The sequence below is a fragment of the Rhinatrema bivittatum genome, chromosome 6, assembly GCF_901001135.1.
Source record: "Rhinatrema bivittatum chromosome 6, aRhiBiv1.1, whole genome shotgun sequence".
Taxonomy (NCBI): Eukaryota; Metazoa; Chordata; class Amphibia; order Gymnophiona; family Rhinatrematidae; genus Rhinatrema; species Rhinatrema bivittatum.
In genome coordinates, this window is record NC_042620.1 from 222,121,691 (window position 1) to 222,145,557 (window position 23,867).

At 40.9% G+C, this 23,867-nt stretch overlaps 1 protein-coding gene across 5 annotated transcripts in view; it reads left to right on the top strand.

Annotated features, from left to right (window-relative positions):
- DACH2 (dachshund family transcription factor 2) overlaps positions 1-23,867 on the top strand; it is a 912,520-nt gene that overhangs the window by 581,017 nt on the left and 307,636 nt on the right. The gene's annotated exons all lie outside the window — the stretch shown is intronic.

Below are 23,867 nucleotides of genomic sequence, written 5' to 3' on the forward strand. Positions count from 1 at the left end.
ATATAGGATCCTTTGCTTTATAGGCAGCCAGTGGAGGAGCTTGAGAATGGGGGTGATGTGATCTCTTTTATTCGTATTGGTAAGGATTCTGGCTGCAGAGTTCTGTAGCATTTGGAGGGGTTTGATGGATGAATATGGAAGGCCAAAGAGAAGCGAATTGCAATAGTCGACTTTTGATAGAATAATGGCTTGTAGGACAAAAAGTTATCACAAAAAGACTTAACTGTTATCACAAAAAGACTTAACTACACCTCCAGGAGGTTAATTATTTCATGTAAAATTGCTGCTTTGGGCCATTTTCAATGTGTAATTTTGCTACAAAATCATTAATGAGGTAATGTACATGATTCTTCAGCTCATTAGTGATTTTGCATAATTGCAGCCTGAATTTTCAAAGCAAACATATATGCATAGGTCCGCTTTGAAAATTCCTAGGTTGTCCTGGTACACATATAGGTGCAGAAAATTAAACATCCTCATGAGCAGGTATACGTTTTTTCCTGTATATTTATTTGAATACATTTGAAAATTAAAAAGAATGCACAAAACGGCTTCCCTTCCCCTACATTACTCCCTTGTACCCATCCAGAATGCCTTTTGCTAGTACAGATAAAAGTATGCACGAAATGGGGTATGGTGAGTACTTTCACATGCACAACTCCCTAGTTGATTTTCAAAGTAGCACTTGCATACATAAAATAGTGTTTTTTGTGCATAAATCACTTTGAAAATCATGCACTAAATGGTTAATTTAAACATTTGTCAGTGTGCGTATGGGAATACTGATGAACTGTCCCCTCTGTGTCTATGGCAATAGGACCTTTACTTGAAAAAGATGCTGTGATTTTGCCCTTGGTTGTTTTTTATTTACAGCATCCACAGTTATCTAAACACTTGTGAAAAATAGAGTTTGGCATATACTGTAGCTCATGGATTAATGATTGCAGATTAGATAAAATGCTTGCATCTGGACTGGATGACAGACTGTTCCATATAGAGTTTCCAGCAGGATTTTAAGATTGCTTCAGTGTGAAGATCCATTCTTTGTATAGGCCATAACTGTGAGGTTAGTTTTACTTTGCAGAAATTTTGATAGGCCCTTTTTAAAGAACAGACAAACAAATTTGTACTTTCACTAAATCTTTGAGTAGAGTAGATCTCAGCTGCTAGAATGGAGTGTTTGTTTTCATGTTTGCTATGACTACCTTCTCTCCATCAGTATCAATCTACTTCTGTTACACATGAACAAGTACATGACATAATCTTGAAACTAGGGGTCTAATTTACTTAAGGCTAGTGAATTGAGGCCCTTGTATGACCCAGTTTCTCTCTCAGAAAAAGGAATTGTGGTTGTGTGTGCTATGTGTGGGATACTTGCATGTAGCATGTATTGTAGGTATATAGAATTGCAAGATGTCATATTTTTCTTACGTTACTATATTTACCACTGGATAATGCTCAACGCAGCCAGGCCTTGAATTTTTTCTTGAAATGCCTCTGTTGTACTGAATCAGGGAGACCTAAACATGGAATAGAATTTATATCCAAAAACCTGAAACCTTTTGCAAGAGTTTAAGCAATTTCTTCCCTTCTCTTTCCCCTTCCTTGGCAGGGCACTTGCAAAAAATTGTGATTCATATCCCAATTTAAAACAAAAAAAGGAAGAAAAAAATGTCTGGTGCTGTACAGGGTGCATGGGCAGTGATGGTAAGGAGGTGCTTTTGCACCCATCAGGGGGAGAGTGGGAAGAAGGGTAAAGAAGACCCTAGACCTACCTGTGGGTGGCGTGCTGCTCGCACCTGGCAGCTGACTGCATGGCGGGATCAGTGAGGCATTCTGGGTTGTGCGGCCACTGAGCCTCGCTTTCAGGCTCTCCAGCCAAATGGCATACTGGGTATGACACACACTTAAAGGTGTCCCAGAATGTGCACTTCACTTCCAGGTTCGCTGGCTGCATGGTGTGCTAGGCCTGATATACCCTCAGCTTCTGATCTCCCTCTGAGGGGAGAGGGTATGAGCGCACTCCCCGGGACATTCAAAAGAAACTGGGGGAGGAGTGGGGGCTAAGGGCATGGGGGCTCAAAAAGGCTGCTCACTGACTAGTGGTCTATTCCTCCTGCCTCTCACATGATAGTACCAAGTTTCTTCTCTCTGCTTCAGTCTCTGGATAAATGCAGCTCCCCTCCAACTACTGCTACTGCTGCTTTTCTGCCACAAAAAAAGAAAAGGAAGGGCTTTATTTATTTAAATCCACTGTGACAGGTGGGCACCTTAAAAGAAAAAAGAAAGGGCTCCCTTTAAAGCTTTTGCTTGTAGAACCTAAAAAAAAAGAGCCACAAGCTTGAGAAACCCAGGAACAAAGCTGACCTTGCCCCATTGGTCCAAACCCCTGACCCCAGCTTATTGTAAGTGCTGTCAGGGGACAGCTATATCCAGTAGAAACATTCATTCATTCATTCATTCATTCATTCATTCATTCATTCATTCATTTATTTATTTATTTATAGGCTTTTCTTTGCCGACATTCGTAAGGCACATCATGCCGGCTTACATTGAACTGAAAAGGAGGAAAATACAATGAACAGAATAACATATATAGTTAAAGCAAATGGTGTAAAATATGAGCATGGTAAAAACATTATATGATATATATAATAACATAAAATGAACTGATAGGGAGGGTAGAAAAGGTAGAAAGAGAATAACTTTGTACAATCTATAGAACTTTATCTTTATCATTGTGTACGTAAATCAGGGGTTACAAATGTGCAAATGTTACATGGCCAGTGACAGAATGGGTATCATGGATATGGTGGCATAGTTGACATAGCCTAGTAGGCAAACATACTGGGCCCACAATGACAGCTGGTGGACACGCTTTTATTAGGACTGGAGCCGGGACTTCACCTATACCAGCCCCATTCCCAGTTTGAGCCCTTGGGTTCCAGGGGCCAGTCAGGATATGGGTAGAGGTCAGGGATGGCAGTAGGTAGGCAGGGTCCGGGTCCAGGCCAAGATAGGGGCAGGCAGTGATAATCAGTATCCGGGTTCAGGTCAAGGTCACAGAGGTAGAAGTTCAAGGAGTAATTGGTGTCCCCAGCAGAGGGTAGTACCAGGCAGCAGGAAAGAAAGTAGTCAGATCCAAAACAAGAGTCAGTACTAGGTAGCATGCAAGAGAGTAGTCAGGGACGAGGCAAGGGTCAGAGCCAGGAGACAAACAGACAGGACACGACAGGGCAATGGGACAAGACACAAACTGCACAACCAAGGCAGGGTAAGGCAAGGCAGGGCAACAAAGAGGCAGGCAAAGAAACAGTAAGGCACATCAAGCAGACAGGAAGGCAAAGCACAGAACAATGAGAAGCAACACACACTGCTAGGCAGGAGGACCTATTGTGGCATTCTGCTGGTAGCACGGCTGGATTTAAATATCCTGCCACGTGACATCACTGAACGCTAGCAATCTGTTTCCCGCTGCAGGGTTCTTAAGTGTTGGTGCAATGCACGTGCCTCAGGAGGCCCAGCGTCAGAGTGGCCTGGCAGCATTTCAAGCCATGTCAGCGGCGTCTGAGGCTTTTGGGGGTAAGTGCAGCTGGTTGAAGGGCCTTCCCATGTGTAAATTCAGCCACAAAACAGTGTTGTTACCCTTGTGACTTCTGCTGACATGGGCATGTGGAACAGGGTGAAGAAATAGGGCTGGGTTCTGTGCCGTGGCAGCTGTTGAATGTGACAGATGGTTGGATAGAGGATGAGCATGTAGGGCAGGAGATGTTCGCCTTTCCAGGAAGTATCATGGTCAGCAGTGGTGCTGTAACTAGGAATAGAGCATCAGAGTGCCCATCCAAGTAGAGAAAGGGGCATGCCCCATTATGGTATGAGCAAACTTCTACTATTCAGATGAATTGGAATGAGTGACAGTTGAATGAATGGCACTTCCCTATGAGGGTGTTGTGAGCTAGCAGTCTGCTAGGGAGTTAGCAATCTGTTAGGGACTGCTATCTGTTGGGAGTAGCAATCAGATAGGAGTTAGCAATCTGTTCTTATTTAGGAGAGTTGTGGGTGGATCCTTGGACTGGTGGCAGATGACCACGCCCCCGGGGGAAGATCCCGAGAGGGTCCACTGGTCAGGCTCAGAGTTAGACACACAGTAGTGAGCCGGAATGTCCGGCTGAGCTGTAGTCCCTCACACACTGGAACAGCGATCCCTGGAGGCTGAGCTGTAGAGAAACTGAAATATAGTAAGTAGGCAGGGTATGCAGAGTTCATGTACCGAACCTGATAGTAACACTCACACAATGTCTCATAGAAGCCCAGGAGCTGGAATGTATAGGCTTTCGAGGAGCGAGTACCTGGTTCCAGGGAAAGCTCTGAGAGAGCGATGGTAACGCACTGATGTAGTTGGCAGTGATGACTTCCAGGCAGAAGAGAATACGGAGCAAGTCTGGGAATGAGGGCCCTCGAGGAGTGAGTACCGGTTCCAGACTGTCACCTGAAAAACAAAGGAGAGAGCAAGGCCCCAGAGGAGAGGGTACCCCTGGTAAGTCCAAGGAGGCAGAGTAGCTTGGAATCCGAAGCGATTCCATTCCATTCCTTGCTAACTCGATCTGTTAGCAAATTGTAAGACCTTATATATCCGTCGCAGGTGACGTCATCTCAGGGGGACGCCCCTGAGGTTCGCGCCATCGCCGGTACTTCAGTCGGGGCCACGCTGTGCGCGCGCCCCTAGGCCTCCAGGAAACATGGCGGGTTGCAGCGTCTAGCCAGTCCGGGGACGCCAGAGGACTTCGGCAGGGGGATGCCGCGGCAACCAATCTTCCCGTGGTCGAAGAGGGAGGCACCAAAGAAGTAAGGAGGGCGGAGAGAGGGCATCGGGAACCGACGGACACAACAGAGGGAGATCTAGTTAGAAGGCATTAGTCCTGCTGCAAGTTCTGCCTTGGAGTCCTTACTGAATCGGTTTTCCTTTCAGCCTGACCCTTCAAGCTTAACACCAAATCATGGTTTAATCCCAACACAATGGCAGCTTGTAGTTGTTCAGGCTTCTAGTGATTGGGGGCAGCATGGGAAGAGAGGTTAGTTCCAGACTCTAACTCCCATGCTCTGTTGGGCAATGACAACTGCCAGGCATGGTGAGTCAGCCCCAAGTGAGTTTTTCAACATTTCCCACAGTTATCCTGGGGGTGTGAACTCTAGAGGCATCAATCAAACTAACAGCGGAATCAGTTGGATAACAGGACATGAACAAGCCACATTCAGTAGCACCAGTTGACATTACACTGGGGGGAGAGCCCATAGTGGGGGTTCACAGTGTAGATATGAGGCACTGACAGCAAAAGAAAAGTGCAATCACATTGGTAGGAGGCATTCCTACAGCTCAAGGTCCTCAAGGGGGCAAAACACACCTCTAGCTCCACTGCCTCTAGAGGACATTTAATGGCTAGAATGGAGACAGCTGCTCCTGCAGTAACATCTGGCCTCCCACTACAAGGCCAGATGTTGCTACTGGTAAGTACTTCCCAGGTAGTTTACACACTGAATCAGGCATGAACAATATGTAGACATTTTCACTGTATTGGAGGGACACAAAAAGTGGGACAATGGAAATAGGCGAAATAACATTAACCTCCTAGTGGAGATAGGATGATCCCAAACAATATCGATTCATTGATTAGATTATTCACAAGGTTGAAATCCATCCTCAGCAGGCCAGACCCTTCCCAACATCTGACTATGTAATCCTATTTAGATACCACTGTGAATGCCCATACTTATGATGGATTTGCATGGATCAACTATAATGAGCAATTCAAGGAAAGAATGGCAGATACCCTGGTAAGTCTGGGGGCTCATTTGTTATGAATTGTGGTTGACAGACCTGACTGATAGGCCTTCAGAATGCCAGACCTATGGTCAGCCATTTTGAGGTACCACCAACACCCAGGCTCAAGTGAAAACATAAGAATTTCCATTCTGGGTCAGAACACAAGTCCATTAAGCCCAGTATCCTGTTTCCAAAACTGTCCAATCCAGGTCACAAGTACCTGGCATGATCCCAAGGAGTAGATTTCATGCTACTTATCCCAGGCATAAGCACTGGATTTCTACAAGTCCACCTTAATAATTGTTTATGGACTTTTCCTCTAGGAACTTGCCAAAACCTTTTCTGAACACAGCTACACTAATAGCTTTCATCACATCCTCTGGCAATGAATTCTAGAACTTAATTATGCATTGAGGAAAAAATATATTTGCTATTATTAGTTTTAAATGTATCAACTAGTAACTTCATTGTGTGTCTTCTAGTCTTTGTACTCTTTGAAAGAGTAAACAACTGAATAAAGTTTACTCATTCCACTCTATGCATTATTTTATGGACCTTTATCATGTCTCCCCTCAGCCTTCTCTTCTCCAAATTGAAGAATCCTAACCTCTTTAGCTTTTCCTCACCGGGGAGTCATTCCATCCCCTTTATTATTTTGGCTGCCCTTCTCTGTACCTTTTCTAATTCTGCTATATCTTTTTTGAAATGTGGGAACCAGAAGTACACACAGTATTCAAGATGAGGTCACACCATGGAGCAATAAAGGGGCATTATGATATTCTCTATTTTATTCTCCATTCCTTTCCTAATAATTCCTAGCATTCTGTTTGCTTTCTTGGCTACTGTATACTGAGCAAAAGATTTCAACATATTAACAATGATTCCTAGATCCTGTTCCTGAATGATGACTCCTAATGTGGAACCTTGCATTGTGTAGTTATAATGTGGGTTACTCTTCCCTATGTGCATCACTTTACACTTGCCCACATTAAATGTCATCTGCCATTTGTATGCCCAGTCTTCCAGTTTTGCAATGTCCTCTTGCAATATCTCACAATCCTCTTGTGATTTAACAACTTTGAATCATTTTTTGTCTGCAAATTTAATCACCTCACTCATTCTCATTTCCAGGTTATTTATAAATACATTAAAAAGAACTCCACTATGTCAAACATGTATTGGCAATTCAGCAAAAATGGGTGCTTGGTCCATGACTGCAAATACAAGCATATATGTACTGTTTGTGCTGCTCACCACCCAGCCATTTAATGCTCTCAAAAAATGGGCAGGCAGAGAATGTAAATAATGACCTCATCTTTACCTCAAACCCTCTCCAATCTCCTTGAGCAATATGGAACCCAATAAGAGTAAGCCCCAATAGGGAAGCAGCTGAGACACTTTTATAGGATTTCAAATACAGTTTTAGGATACCTTATATAGAATCATGATGTTCACTTCCTGTCTGAAATGCTCATTTGGCTTCACATTTTGCAAATGTCTTTCAGCATAAGCTAATTGCCAAGTTGGGATAGGGATATGTTGCTGAACCATTTCCCAAGATGCCTTTTGCACAGATGACTCTGTCTCCTTTGGCAGTGGTCCCAAAGAAACAGCTGGGTGGATAGGTACAAATTGATTTACAACCTCTTTTATCTGGCTGGGGAGTCGGTCAAGGACTTTATCCCTCCACTGAAGTGTTCTGTGCAATACGCCTCATATGACAGTGATATGGAAATGCTTAGAGAAAGTGGCACGTGTGCTAATGGCCAAGGTCAACATAAGAATCAGCAATTTGATTGTTCCCTGTGCACACTGACAGTTTACTGTTATCAGGCTTTCAGTTTGAAGGAGCATATACTATTTTGATAAGTACATGTCGATGGATTGCTCTATCTCATGTGTTTATTTCGAACTGTTTAGTACCTTATTACACTGGGAATTGGAAAGGTACATGGGAATTCCAAATGTTGTTCACTTTCAGGACAATTATTTAATTCTAGGTTTAGGTGGCTCTATGGCATATCAGATGCTCTTCTAAGAGTTTCAGGCTTTGATTGGTCATTTAGGTGTGCCATTGGCAGTTGACAATTTTGAGGGCCCTACAACTACCCTTACATTTCTGGGTATAGAACTCAACTCAACAGTGATGGTCTTGACAAGTTGAACAATTTGTCTTTCTTGGTTCGAGAGAAATACCTGGCTAACAAAGTGTTTTTGTGACACATGCATTCACTTATCGGGAGTCTGGTTTTGGCTTGCAGACTTATTCCCATGGGGTGAACTTTCTTGCTCAGGCTGATTCTAATGACAGTGGGCATGATCATCACCATATCTTTTTAGAAGGACCTGGCAGTTTGGGAAGCCTTTCTAGCTTGTGTCAATGAAACAAGTTTATGGCTTCCACCTCCCTCTCCTGTTCTCAGCAAGGACCTCAAGACATAATGTTTCTTTGGGCGATATTGGTTTTGATCTCTTTTGCCAGATCTCCTGGAGCATGGTGGGCTGGTTAATATATTGTGCTAATGTTTTTTATTCCTGACTTATTGTAGATGCTGACTGGCAGCAATGGATGGTTTGGATCATGTGTCACCCATTCATCTTCTGGTCAGGAAGATGTGTGAGAGATAGCAACCTGAGCTAGTCTTGGGCCTGGCAGCTGGGAACATGTGGGTGTGATAGCTTAGCAAGAGAAAAATATGCTGGGATCAGCTCATCGCTCTTAAAACAACTATTAGTTTGGTCACCTTTTCCCCGCTTTCCCCTCTCCCCCCAAAATATTAATCATACATTTTGGTATCAACAACCTTGGCCACATTTTGAGCCATCCACTGCTTAACATCTTCAGGAATCACATTGCACTCATCACCTCCTGGATGCCCGTGACCAGCATCCTGTGGTCCGAGATTGTCCCTCATCAAAGATGCTGCAGTGCTCATCCTTGTAAGTGAGGCACATTCAGGCTTAATGAAAAAGTAGGCAGTTTTGTGGTGGCTCACTTGTGGAATATGAATGGCCACTCCCCAAGGTTTGGAGTTGTTTTGACCTAACAGCGTCCACCTTTCTGACAAGAATCAGGATCTTTTCATTCATACCTTTAGAACAGCTATTCAGCCAAGCAACTGAAATACAGTAGTAGTATGTATATGTATAGGGCCACAGCTTTTAGATTTGTTGGGCCTGGGCAAACCAGTTTATATCTGTGTGAATCCTATGGTAGCTACCCAAACCTGGGGCAGGGGAAACTTTAATTAGGGAAGGGAATGGCACTACTTGATTATAGAATTTCATAGCCTGTCCATGGTTTGTCTGGTGTCTGGGCCACCCAGCCCCAGTTTGCTAGCAGATCAGCAACCCCCAGTAAGGTCATGTGATGGCCCTGAGGGTTGACAGCCTTGCTTACCTGGTGTGGGCTGCCCAGTAATGCCTGGCTACTGCTCCCTTCCGAAAGCACCATGGGCTTCCAGGCTTGTGATGGGCCTCCTAGGTAGGGCTGTTTGCTAATGATTTGTCTCCTCCTTCCTTTTCTCAGCACACATTAGGAGGGCTCAGGTACATAGTTTGTTGGTTATGATACTATTAATAAACTGCGGCCATATTTTACTCCAATTCAATTCTGTGTTGAGTGTCTTCATTGAGTTGGTGTGTTCATATTCAGATCAAGAAACCCCCTGCCTTCTTCCACACATGCTGAGCTGGTTGTGGCTGCCCTGGTTAATATTTTCATAGTACATAATGGGCGACAATAAAATAAGCTCATTTTCAAGACAATGACAAAATACAAAATACCCTGGTCCGTGTGAAGACTGAAGAGCCTTCTTGTGTCTGTCACCTTTCAGATCCTTTAAAAATTTATGGTGTGTGAGTGCAGAGGTCTGAATCTTCAAAGCTGGAAAAACAGAGGTGCAGCATGAACTGATCTTCAGTTTTCCCCTATCTTCTTACAGCAGCACTAATGGAAATGTATTTTGTTTAATGACTCTGAAATCCTGTTTGTAATTAGATGTGGGAATTGGTCTTACTTTGTAACAGATGATACTGGAATAATAATATGAGAGATGCTACGCTGAGACCACTATCCTCCTAAATCTATATCATTTTTCATTTTATTGACATGAAATGTGTGCATGAAACAAAGAGGCTGATTAAAATAAGCAGGAAAATAACATCTAATAAAAACTCCCAATCAAAATATTTTAGTATTACTTTAAATGCATTACAGAGGAAGCCAAAGTGCATTTTTCTGTGTTACAGTAATTTTAATAAATACATTGAGTTTTTTTTTTTAACTTGTCATGCCAGTGATAGGATCTGTGATTTCCACTGCATAAACAGGGAGAAAACTTTAATTAAAGAGCACATGGAATTAAAATGCATGCCCATATTTCAGAAGGCTTTTTCCAAATGAAATATTTTTTATATAACTTTTACTGTAACAAATCTAGTAATGAAGAGGTAGTCTTAGGGTCCTCTGTAATTTCAGGCTTTCTTCAAAGTATTATCCTTGTAGATTTAGAGGTAATAAATCAACCTGGCCATTGAAGCTGTAGTACTGATTTTGTGCTTGAGTATATAGCTTTCATGTTCTGTAAAGATTAGGGAAGTGGTGTATATTGTTGCAAGCATGAATAATTTGAAATGCACGATCATGTGTTCTAGACAGGACCCCTTTACCCAAAAGGCAAAAGGGACAGTTGCCTAGAGCTTATTTGCTGCAAATTTCTTTTCTTTAAAAAATATTTGTGTTCTTTTTATATTTCCTTCATTTTTGTATGATTAATAAATGTTGTTTATTAAAGTATTTTTTTTTTTTGTAAAGCAAGGGGGCCAACTAATTTAATCTTCGCCTAGGTTTCACCAGTGCCTTAACATGATCCTGTTTATAACTCTAGTTTTAAATGTTATGGAGGAAATTTTCAAGAGTTACACGCATAAATGTAACATACTATTCTGGCAATTTTCAAAAGCCATCTACTTGAGTAAAGTGCACTTGCATGAGTAAATCCTGTGGACAATTCAATGGCATATATTGTAGCAATTTTCAAAAGCTCACTTGAGTAAAGTGCTTTTTAAAATCAGGCCCTATATGTATTTATATATAGATATAATAGTTCCCTATTTACTAATGGTTTTCAAATTAAAAATAGGAAAACAGTCCCCTGTAATCCTGAATACACTTTGCTATTACCATCTCTTTTTTTTTTTTTTAAGAAATTGTTTTTTTTTAAAGGTTTCCTTTGTTAAATCAACTTTTAAAATCATTTTGAATAGAAATATGAGAAAACAGTTTAGCTTCCAAACAAGAAGACAGAGTTTAGGGGATTTTTTTTTTTAGTTTCCAAGCTGGTAGTTTTTGATCTTTGTTTTTACCTTGCCAGAATAATTATTTTTCTTGTGACCAGTCACTATGTACCACAGCAATGCTACCATAAAGCAGCACAACAGGTTTGCAAGTTCCCCGTGCCACTGGTGTATCTGTACCTACTTCAGCAGCCACCTCTAAACGTAAGAGAAGGAGAGGTAATCTAAATATTATGCAAATTAAATGCTCATGGCTTTTAATAATAAATGCTTTACATCAGCATCCATCATTACCGACAACCTAATATAGATGATAAAATACAGTGATTCCTACTGAGGATGATGTGGTTGATTATTTTGTAAGCAAGTTAGAAAGTAGATTTCTTTCTTTCCCTCAGAGGCAGCCACAGATGGGAGTAAAGACTGATAAGCATCAAAATTGTTTTCACTCACCATCTATCAAGAACTTGCCCACTGATGGAATGATTTGTGACTGAGCTGTGCATGCAATATAAGAGTAAAATGTAATATATTGTACAGTATGTTATGCAGTTTAGGAAATTAACTTAATAAACAAATGGAATTTTGAAATTCTGTGTGAATCTAAACGCAATGGTAAAATTGAAGCCAATGAAGCTAAATCCAGGCTATAACTGGGGGCATGTTCTATTTCTGTGGTTTACACTAAACTGTTCCCCCATTACATTTAGTAAGCAGCTTGAACCTTAATATGCCACTCATAAATCTCCATTATCAAATCAACGCATTGGGGCAGGTTGGAGAGAATGAAGAGAAGACAGCAAGAAAGAGGAGGGAGGAATATAATGTAGGAAGAGAGGGGACAGGGACAAAAGAAGGAAGTGAGGGAAAAGAGAGAGAAAGGAGAAAGTAAGACACAAGGTTAGTATAGACAAACAGAGATGAGGGGAAAGGCATAGGGAGGGAATTAAAACTACTGCAGTAGCATATAACTTTAAAAAGGGAGACTGATTAAATGAGGAAATTAGAAAAAAAACTAAAAGGAATAAGTATAAAGGTTAAAAGTCTGCATGAGGTGTGGACATTGTTTAAAAATACCATCTTGAAAACCCAAATGAAATGTTTTCCATTCATGTAAAAAAGGTCAGTGGAAGATCAAACAACTGCCAGCTTGGTTTAATGGTGAGGTGGACGAGGCAGTTAAAGCCAAAAGAGCATCGTGCATAAAATGGAAAGCAGCCCAGATGAAGAAACTAGGCAAGAGTATAAACACTAGCAAGATAGATGTCAATCAGTAGTAAGACAGGCCAAGAAAGAATTTGAGAAGAAGCTTGCCAGAAAGGCAAAAACTAATAATAATACAAAAGCCTGTGAGGAGTCAGGTGGGCTGCTAGAGGACTGAGGGGCAAAAGGGAAGCTCAGGAAGGACAAGAAAATAGCAGAAAACCTGAATGCATTTTTTTGCCTCAGTCTTTACTGAGAAGGATGTTGGAAACATTCCCTCACCTGAAACTTTCTTTAATGGTGATGATGCTGAACAACTAAAATACATCTCTATGATAATGGAGGATGTAATAGATCGAAATGAAAAGCTGAAAGGTAACAACTCTCTAGGACCAGATATTATCTACTCCAGAGTCCTGAAAGAACTCACACATGAATTTGCAAACCTGTTACTAGTAATCTCTAACCTGTCATTTAAAACAGCTAAATACCTGAAGACTGGAAGGTGGCCAGTGTGACTCCAGGGGTTGATCCTGTAAACTATAGACTGGTGAATCTGACGTCAGTGCTGGACAAAATGGTGGAGGATGTTCTTAAAAGCAAATCTCTGGCCATATAGATAATTATGGCCTAATGGGAAGAATTAACAGGGTTTTAGCAAAGCGAAGTCTTGCCTTACTAATCTTGTAGATTTTCTTGAAAGTGTAAACAAACATGTAGATAAAGGTGAGCCAGTTGATATGGTAATGGATTTTTAGAAGGCATGTGACAAAGTTCCCCAAGAGACTCTTTGTGTAATTAAAAAGTAATGGGAATGGAGGTAGTGTCATATTGTAGATTGGTAAGTGGTTAAAAGACAGGAGACAGAGGATAAGACTAACTGGTCAGTTTTCCAGATGGAGAAAGGTTGTTAGTGAAGTACCATTATTTTATTTATTTATAACGTTTTTATATACCGTTGCACAGAACAAGTTCCATCTCTACGGTGTACATTAATTCATATTATAAAACACGATAAAAGGAATAAAATGAAACAATACAATATCAGTTAAGATCAAATTAAAATAGGAATTAAATTAATATTAAAAGATAAGAGCAGAATAAGAACAAAAAGACCCAGATTAACCATCACTGTTCAATTTCAAAAGTTTGTCTAAAAAGCCATGTTTTTAGATCTTTCCTAAACCTCTTCAGATTTTCTTGCAACCGTATTTCTGAGGGCAATTTGTTCCAGAGAGTCGGCCCAGCGATAGAGATAGGGATCGGTACGCTTACCTGTGCTGTTTAACATTTTCATAAACTTTCTGGAAAAGGGAATGATAAGCGAGGTGAATAAATTTGCAGATGACAAAACATTATTCAAATTTATTAAAACAGCAATGGATTGCAAAGTACTACAGAGGGATCTTGTGAAAGAAGGAGACTGGGCATCTGAATAGCAGACAATATTTAATGTGGAAAAGTACAAAGGGCCTTATTTTCTAAGGCTATCGCAGGCTTGCGCTAACAGCGCAAGCCTGCGATAGCTAGCGATAGTAGTGCACGCCTGCGCTACCTAAATCGGGGTGGAGTCGGCCCCGGAAGAGGAGGAGTCAGGGCGTCACCGGGGCCGACTCCGCGAAGACGGCGCTGCCAGCGAAAAGGTAAGGACCTTTTTGCGTCCTATTTCGCGCCCAATAACTGCACCTTCTATGTTGGTGCTATTGGGTGCGAAACCGGCAGCGATCACACCGCGGCGGTGCGATCGCTGCCGGCTAGTGCAGGACTGCCCCCCATTAGCGCAATTTTCTAAAGTGTCGCAGGCCTGCGATACTTTAGAAAATGAGGCCCAAAGTGAGGTATATAGGGAAAATTTATCCCAACTGCACGTATATAATTCTGGGGTCTGTATTGGAAGTCAACACCCAGGAAAAGGGCCTTGGATTCCTTGTGGACAATACATTGAAATACTAAGTTCGGTGTGTGGTAGCTGTTAAAAAAGCAAATAGAATGTTAGGAATGAACCTAAAAGGAATGGAGAGTTAAACTGAAAATTGTATATTGCCTCTGTATCGATACATGGTGCGACTGTACCTTGAGTATTATGTGCAGCTCTGGTCACCCCATCTCAAAAAGAATATAGCGGAACTAGAAAAGGTGCAGAGGAAAGCGACAAAAATGATAATTGGGATGTAACAGCTCTCCTGTGATGAAAGCTATGCAGGTTAGGATTCTTCAGTTTTGAAAAGAGATGGGCACATGATAGTTTATAAAATCATGAGTGGGGTGCAATGGGTAAATAAGGGTTAGACAAATCTTCCTAGAGGAAAAGTCCATAAGTTAAGTCTTGGGGGAATTTGCACTACTGTAAGCCCTCTGTGGATAGGGAAATACCTACAGTATCTGAATGTAATCCACTTTGAAGTGTTGAAAAAAGTGCAAAAAGCGAAATTTAAATAAATAAATACTATGGAATGCAGAATTTGCATAGAATCCCCCCCCCCCCTTGCGCAGAATTGCCAAATTCTGAGCAGAAAATGGCAGAGGAGAACCTGGCATGCCACGAATGGAGCACACCATGAAGACCCCCAGTGCGCCGGTTGCGATGAAGATGAAGGCCTTTGATGTGCCATTTGCGTCGAAAATGAAAGCACCCAGTGCGCTAGTCACAGCGAAGATGAAGGTCCCGGCCTACCACAAATGGAACGTGCACGCCATTCGCGGCGAACATGAAGGTCTCCTGTGTGCTTTGGGACGCACTCCACTCGCAGCAAAGATGAAGGCCCCAGTGAGCATGAATGTATGTAGAGAGGTTTTATGTGTGTGTGAGAGAGGGGAGGGGAGGGGGAGGAGGTTGTGAGAGAGGGGAGGGGGAGGGGAGGGGCTATGAGAGAGGGGGAGGGTGAGAAAGGGGGAGGGAAGGATGAGAGATAAGGGAGGAGGGGGGAAGGGGTGAGAGAGAGCAGATGGAGGGGTGAGAGAGAGCAGGTGGGAGGGGTGAGAGACAGAGGGCAGGGGGGTGAGCAGGAGGGTATGAGAGAGACCAGGGAGGGTGAGCAGGGGGGTGTTTGAGTGTGGATGCCAGAGAGAGGGAGCCTATATGAGGAGATTGTGAAGGAGTGTGTATATGTGTATGAAAAAGGGATTGTGTGTATGTGAGGGTGTTAGCCTGTATGAAGGGATTGTGTATGTGTGAGACAGAACCAGTGTGAAGAAGTGTGTGTGAGAGAGAGAGACATAGGTAGTCTGTGTGAGGGTGTATGCGTGAGAGAGAAAGGGAGCTTGTTAGAGTGTGCATGCAAGAGAGAGGGATCCTGTATGAGGGGATGTGTGTGTGCGAGTGAGGGAGCCTGTAGGAGGGTGTGTGTGTATGTGTACTAGAGAAAGGGAGCATGTGTGTGAGAGAGGGAGGGACAGAAGGAGCCTGTGTGAGGGGCAGTACTGAGAATGGGGTCAAATTTTGGGAGTGGAGATAGAGTGGAAGCGGTTGAACCTAGAGATGGAGGGGAGAGATACTGGCAGGTGGAGGAGTTGGGGCCTGAGAGGGCAAAGTGGCCAGGGGAGTAGGGAGAGAGGATGGAAGGGACAGTCTTACAGTGAATTTCTAGGGAAATTGTGCTAAAAATATTTAACATTTTGCATCTTTAAGTAATAACTTTTTTCTGTATTAATTTAAAATGTAATTAAGGACTTCCATGTAAATTGTATATAAAGTTTGCAGAATTTAAGTTTTTGTGCGCAGAATTTTAAATTGCAGAATTCCCCCGGGAGTAATAACTGAATTACCTAGGTAGGCTAAAGAACACTATTGCTATTCTTGGGAGTAAGTAATAGGAAATAGATCTACTTTATGGGATCTGCCCGCTACTTGTAACCTGGACTGGCCACTGCTGGAGACAGGATGCTGAGCTTGATGGACCTTGGTTTGAGCCAGCATGGCATTTCTTAAGTTTTTATGTAAAGGGAAATTGACGGAGAGGAGAAAGGACGAGAAGAGGAATCAGAAAAAGGAATGCTAAAGATTTTTGAAGTGTCAGAGACCTCAGCAAAATGCAGGCGACTGAGGACATCTGATGGAGAAGGAAAGTGAAAATAAATAAAAAATAAAATAAAATATTTGGGAAAGGAAGATAGAATCAGTAAATATTAGCCTAGAAGAGGACGAGAATTGCCAGACAAGAGCTGTGTCCTACTGGCCTGGTAGGGGAAGCAGTCTATCTCACAGGGCCGGTGCAAGGGTATTAGATACTCTGGGTGAACTGTACAGTCTTGCACTTCCTTCCCCTTGCACCCCCATACACAATTCAAAATTATTCATTTATAATAGATTTTACCTGAAAAAAGGCATTCAAAGTACAGTATAAGGTAAAAAAAAAAGTAACTTACAACATATATCAGAAAACCCTGCAAAAAAATAAAAAAATAAAAAGACACTTGGAAACCATGTGGTATTAGGCATAGTGTAACGTGTTTTCAGCCTGGGCTTGGCCCTCAGAAAGCCATGAGTTAATTGAATTATAATTATAATATGGTAAACTTTCCATAGCAAAACACTAACTGCCAGCACTCAAACAGTAATAACCCTACCTATGAAAAGGCCCTAAAACACCAATACATCTCCTATTAGGAAAACAGAACATGCCAGGCTGCTATAGATCCCTACACAGAAACTACATGCTAGCAGAATACCTCATTCTTGTCACACATGCAGAACACAAACAGACCCTTACCTTATACAGAAAAAGAGGCCATAAAGTATAAATAGAAACATGCAGACAAAATCTGAACTGGAAACTACAACAAGCCAGGCTCTCTATGCAGAGCAACAATGGAAAAACAATCATCATAAAACATAAAATAATAAACTCAAGAAATAAAAAATTAGTAGTAAAATTATACTGATAAAAAGAATGCATATTTCATAACAGCTGATGAATAGAATAATATCCAATAATTAAAAAGTCATATAAAAATTTTCCAATAACCAATAAAATATTTCAAAACAGCAGACACAAGACACCCAATAATTAAAATTAATAAGGATAAGTTCTCCATACCTGAGAACAAACTTTCTCCTCTCTCTCATATACACTTACATGTGCTCTCTTACTCCCATGTGCTCAGTCTCCTATATACACACACATGCTCTTGCTTACTCTCACAGGCTGAGTCACATACACACATGCTCAGTCACATGCATACTCTTCACTTGCTTTCACATGCTCAGTCAGACACACATGCTCACTCACTCGCGCTCATCTTCTCACTCCTCCAGCCAGAAATTACAAGTAACAGCAGCAACTTCAGCCTATCCTCCTCCAGCTTCCTCGGCCGATAGGACTCTTCCTTTTTTCTTGGGGCCACAGGGACTGATGCTGCTTCTGATCACGAACTACTTCTCTTTCTACTCTTGGCTCATACTATTCCTCTTACTGTTGAATCAGTCCTGGCACAAGCCCAGAGCCAGTGCTGCTCCCCTTTCTTCTACTTATGACAGCAATATGACATCTCCTTCCTAAGTGGGCCCATCCCTTATCCATTCTCTTCCAGGCTACACAGGTGTAGAGAAAGAGAGGCCATGACAGTCCCACGCCTTTGTTTAGTGCCTCTACCCACCTTTAGGCTTTGTATATAGTACTTTTTATGTTATCAACCCACATATTACTTCCAAGTTATTTTCTTCCTGTTCCTTGTAAGACATTTACTTGTCACTGTTGTTATTGTTCAAAATGTAAACCGAATTGATCAGTAATTCTGTTACTGGAAAATCGGTATAGAAAAGTTCTAAATAAATAAATAAATAAATGTAACTGCTGCCCTCTTTCCCCCTGTGTGGTTGTTGACTGTGCTGCCTGTGTTCGCCCAGGTGGGGAAGCAGATCTCTCTATCCTGTTGGAGGGGAGGGAAGAGTAGCCAGACCAGTGGTGGGAAGGACAAACCTCCAAGGCCCAGATTATTATATAAGTTATGTTGCTCTGAATGCCAGTAATGAAGCTGGATATTATGATGACATTCCAACATAAAACATTACTGAAGAAATTGTCCAATGTGGATGCACATGATAAGTTTCTCTGATAATATCCATAATAAGAACATAAAAACATAAGAAATTGCCATGCTGGATCAGACCAAGGATCCATCAAGCCCAGCATCCTGTTTCCAAAAGAGGCCAAACCAGGTCACAAGAACCTGGCAATTACCCAAACACCAAGAAGATCCCATGTTACTGATGCAATTAATAGCAGTGGCTATTAGCTAAGTGAATTTGATTAATAGCAGTTAATGGACTTCTCCTGCAAGAACGTATCCAAACCTTTTTTGAATCCAGCAACACTAACTGCACTAACCACGTCCTCTGGTAATAAATTCCAGAGCTTAATTGTGCGTTGAGTGAAAAAGAATTTTCTCCGATTATTTATTTATTTATTTAACACTTTTTTATACCGACCTTCATAGTAATAACCATATTGGATCGGTTTACATTGAACAAGGGTATAAACTGAAGCGACAACTAAAGTAATTAAACAATAGAGGTGAAAAAGGCAAAGTTACATTCAACAAGGAGTAAAGAACTAGGAAGCTTAAATAGCTGGAAAGAAGTTAAGGCAGGTAGTAATTATAAATGTGCTACTTGCTAACTTCATGGAGTGCCCCCTGGTCCTTCTATTATCTGAAAGTGTAAATAACCAATACAAATGAAAGGGGTAAATCTGTAAATTTGTGGTCCCTTGATCTATCTCTCAGAATCCCTTCTTTATCCTTGTTTGGAATGTGAAGATTCCCTGGCAAACTGGAAAAGGTCCTCCTATTCCTATAGGGAATTCCCTTAAAAACTCTTGGATCTACTACTTGCTCTTGAATTCACTAATTTTCTCCTTTCCTCTCTCATATACTTTGTGGGCAACTTTGTAGCTGTTTGCTCTTTGGGCGCACCTATGTGGTGGATCTTTTTCCTCCTTTCTCCTCCTGGTTATGGTGCTAGCTTGATATTCATCCCTTTACAGCCAATTGCTGGAATTGCAAAGGAATCCTTTGGACTGAGGGACACTTGGATGACTTGAAAAACCTCAATTCTTCACTCCTAACTCTCTCTTGGGTAGGAAGGATGGGTAAACTTATCACACAATAAGTAAATAGCTTAAAATAGAAATAAATTAGTCACTGAATGTGAGTTGTTAATAAATCTCTTAACTGATTAAGACTCCTCAGCCAAGGCTTTGGCTCTGAACTATAAAAACTTATGGAAACTGAAAGGAATCAGTCTCTGAAATGCAAACCAAAAAATCCACACAGACACTAAGGATCACTTGCTAATATGCAAGCAGAAATAAACTATTGCAGCAGCCTCCAGTGGGGGAGCTATAGAAAAGGTGGTACATTCCTTAACTCCGTGCTGTATGACCTAACTACTATGCTACACTACTCAGTAGGGATCCCAGTTGGGGAAGTGACAGTTGGTGAGGAGAACCTACCTGGCAGAAGCAGTGATATTAAATCACCACACCTTTTTAAATAAATTAGACTGCTTTAAAGGAAATAGAAAACCTGTCTTACAGTGAAAGCAGGAAGCTATCCTCATTCTTAACTCACTATTGGAGTGAACGAGCAAAAATATAAATGAGATTTAGCAAACTTTGTTTAAATTATTTGGCAAAAGTGAAAGGAATTCAAGTTAAAATATTCCTTTTCTGAAAAAATGAGAGGAGAATAAAAGTGATTGCCAGTTGCCTGAAGCAAGTTTAAAAGTAATCAGAGTAAATGGAATGTTCAAAACCTGACAGTTTAGCAGCAGTGACTGTGTGCAGACGTATGCCAGTGTGTGAACGAATAGTGACAGGCCTACATCAAATATTATAAAATCCATATTTCCCTTGAGTGACTAAATAAGAGGATTTTGCCCGCAGAAAGAGATTCCCACTAAGGAGGTAAAATAAAGAAAACAGGTAAGAGATTACTAACAGTGGTAACTAGCAGAGCTAAACAGGGAAACACATTTATTTTTATTTTTCTTTTAATATACAGTAGCAAATTTCTCAAAAGCATTTAGGTATTTGGCGAATTAGATAAATACTTTCGAAAGCTTTGCGAAAGACAAGGATGTGTAAGATATGTAGCATTTTAAGAAAATGAGTGATCAGATAAAACACGTCTGTTATTTTTAATGTGTTTCAGATTAAACTGTTACGCATCACAGATTAGCACAATCATTAAACAATAGCAATAAAGGAAATAATACAATGGTCCTGTTCAAACGTTTGCATAGCCTTGAATTTTTGAGCTGATAATATACACTCAAGTTGACACACACAGGTTGAGATGGCAATGGAGGGTAGGTATCCACACTTGGCCTTGTTTGGTATAATTAGTGTCTGTGTATAAATAGTCAATGAGTTTCTTAGCTCTTGAGAAACCCTTGTGCATTTCATCCAGGACTGTACCGACTTTGGTGGTTACTGAAGCATGCAGAAAGCAAAAGATCTGTCAAAGGATCTGAGAGCAAAAGTAGCTCAACTTTATAAATCAGGAAAAGGATATTAAAAAGAAGTAGAAAATTATGGGTTCTGTTAAGCCACGGTCAGGTAGACCAAGAAAGATTTCAGACACTACTGCCAGAAAAATTTGTCAGGATATAAAGAAAAACCCACAAGCAACTTCTGCTGAAATACAGGCTGCACACTAAGAGGCAGATTTTTAGAGGAGCGCGTGTGGGGTACATTTGTGCGCACTATCCGGCGCGTACAAATGTACACCCGATTTTATAACATGCAAAATAGGCTCGGTGCACGCAGGGGTAGGTTTTCGGGGGTTACACACGTATATTACGTGCATAACCCTTTGAAATTCTACCCCAATGGAAATACTTGAACAATAATGGGGTGCATGGTAAAGTTGCCAGAAAAAAGGCATTGCTGCACCAAATTGTCTACTTACAAAATGCCAAACAGCACCCAGAGAATCCTCAAAACGTACAGAACAAAATAATTTGGAATGAGACCAGAATTGAACCTTATGGTCACAACCATAAATGCAAACTGGCTAATTTTAAAAAGAATGCGCGTGTGCTCATTGGCACACAAGCAGAGATATGTTGCAATTTTATATTGTGGGTTATCATTTAAAATACCCCTTCCATGTGTGATCTTAAGAGGTGGCTTGAGTAAATGTCCCATGCGTATTGCCACCAGGGCTTTAGTGGCTTTTATGCGAGTATGCTTACCCAAGAGGAAAACCAGTTTTTTTGTGTCCTTACAGGAGGAGGGGGTAGAGAGAGAAACAATATGACATTATATATATCAACCACTGTAAGAGGGGCACTTTTCAACTCGGTGGCTTTGGATGGGTGCGGTATTAAATTGGTGCGCTACAGACTCTTATACCCTGGCCATAGGGGAGGGAGTGAAAGGCTGGAACAGGTAAATGTAAATTGGTTATTTACTCTCTCAGACAATAGGACTAGAGGATACTCCATGAAGTTACAAGTAGCTCATTTAAAACAAATCTGAGAAAATTCTTTTTCACTGAATGCATAATTAAGCGCTGGAATTCATTGCCAGAGGATGTGGTTACAGCAGTTAATGTAACTGGGTTTAAAAAAGGTTTGGATAAGGTTCTTATGATTCAAAACCTCTCTCTCTCTCTCTCTCTCTCTCTCTTGTTCTCCTTAAGTATATATAGAATTAAACCCTCAAGCTGTGCTGGAATCCATAAAACGCGAGATCTTCAGATTTGCTCGTCATCAAGACTAGCAGTAAAGTTATGTGTATAACAAGCTGATGCATACCATGGTCAGCTTCTCTAAAATTCAGAGTTATGAGTGTAACTCTTGGCCCCACCCAGGAATGTCCCATTGTTCTTGATACGTGCACCGGTATGTACGCATGTACTTCGTGGCTTCTTAAAATTCATGTTGCTCGAGCAAAGCATTTAAAATCTACCTCTAAATTTGGAGAGGAGTCAATAAGGCCTATGAAGAGAAGCACACTATCCCTGCCATGAAGCATGGAGATGCATCTCTGCTGTTTTGGGGGAGTGTGAGCTATAGTGGCACAGGGAATTTAGTCAAAATTGATGGAAGAAAATATTGGAGGAGAATTTCCATTCATCAACCAGGAAGCTGCACATGAGGCGCACTTGGTCTTTCCAACATGACAGTGATCATAAGGCCAAGTTGACCCTTCAGTGGGTGCAGCAGAAGAAAGTGAAGGTTTTGGAGTGGCCATCACAGTCTCCTGATCTCAACATCATTGAGCCACTTTGGGGAGAACTCAGACTTGCAGTTCATGCTAGACAACCAAAGAATTTACAGGATCTGGAAGCTTTTTTGCCAAGAGGAATGGACAGTTTTACCACATGAAAAAGTAAAGGGCCTCTTTCAGAACTATTACAAAAGACTGCAAGGCATCATTAAGCAAAAGGGGGAAGTACACGATATTAAGAACTAAGGACATGCAAACCTTTGAACAGGACCGTTGTATTATTTCCTTTATGGCTATGGTTGTTTAATCATTGTGCTATTCTGTGATGCATAATAGTTTAATTTGAAACACATTAAAAATATCAGGCATGAGTTTGGTCTGAACAATCATGTTTTCTTAAAATGCTGCACATTTTATAAATTCTGCCAAGGGTATGTAAACTTATGAGCACAACTGTATTCCAAAAAATAAACATGCAAAATAGACCGAATTATAACACATACAAAAAGTTCAGAAAAATGTTTTAATCAACTATATGAAATTACATACATACATCTCTAAATTGCTATGTGTTTCTTTTTTTTTTTTTTTTTTCGTTTCATGGTTTGGTTTGGGTCCCCCACTGGGTAATTTAGTTTTTTCTGCGGTTCAGGGTTTTGTTTTTTTTTGTGGTTCCCGAATTTCGTGTTAGCTCCCACTAACACAAAATATGAATTTTTTCATAAATTTCAAAAAAATTTCCTTTGTTTTTGAGCGCTCCTGAACCATGATGAATTAGACAATTTTGTTGAAATTGTCTAATTCTTTTAAAACGAATGCACATCTGTAGAAAGCATACACATATGAATACACAAACCCTAAACTGCAAAATGCTGTTACAACTCTCTTCCTATATAATAATCACAAATATATATACATCCATATATTGAAAACATTCTAAAAAGTTCCAGACACAATAAATTTGTCACAAATTGACAAAGAACCCTTGTCTCACTGTAAAAACAGCTTCCTCAGGGGACTATAATCCACATTATTACATTAACATGTTGGTAAATATAATAACATGTGTCAATATAGTACAAAAGATACACAAAGTATTGACATAGTGTGTGACGTTGTCCCAGATTATCAAGTAAGCTGTTTATAAAAGATCAAATATGCTCTTTATAAGATGACACTCACAATGTAGTTCAAAATGGGACAATTTAAAAATTTAACACATATTCACAAGAGTGGGAACAGAGAAGAGGCTGGTAACTACAGACTGGTTAGCCTCACTTCGGTGGTGGGAAAAGTAATGGACTCACTGTTGAAAGAGAGAATAGTGAATTATCTACAGTCCGGAGAATTGCTGGACCAGAGGCAGCATG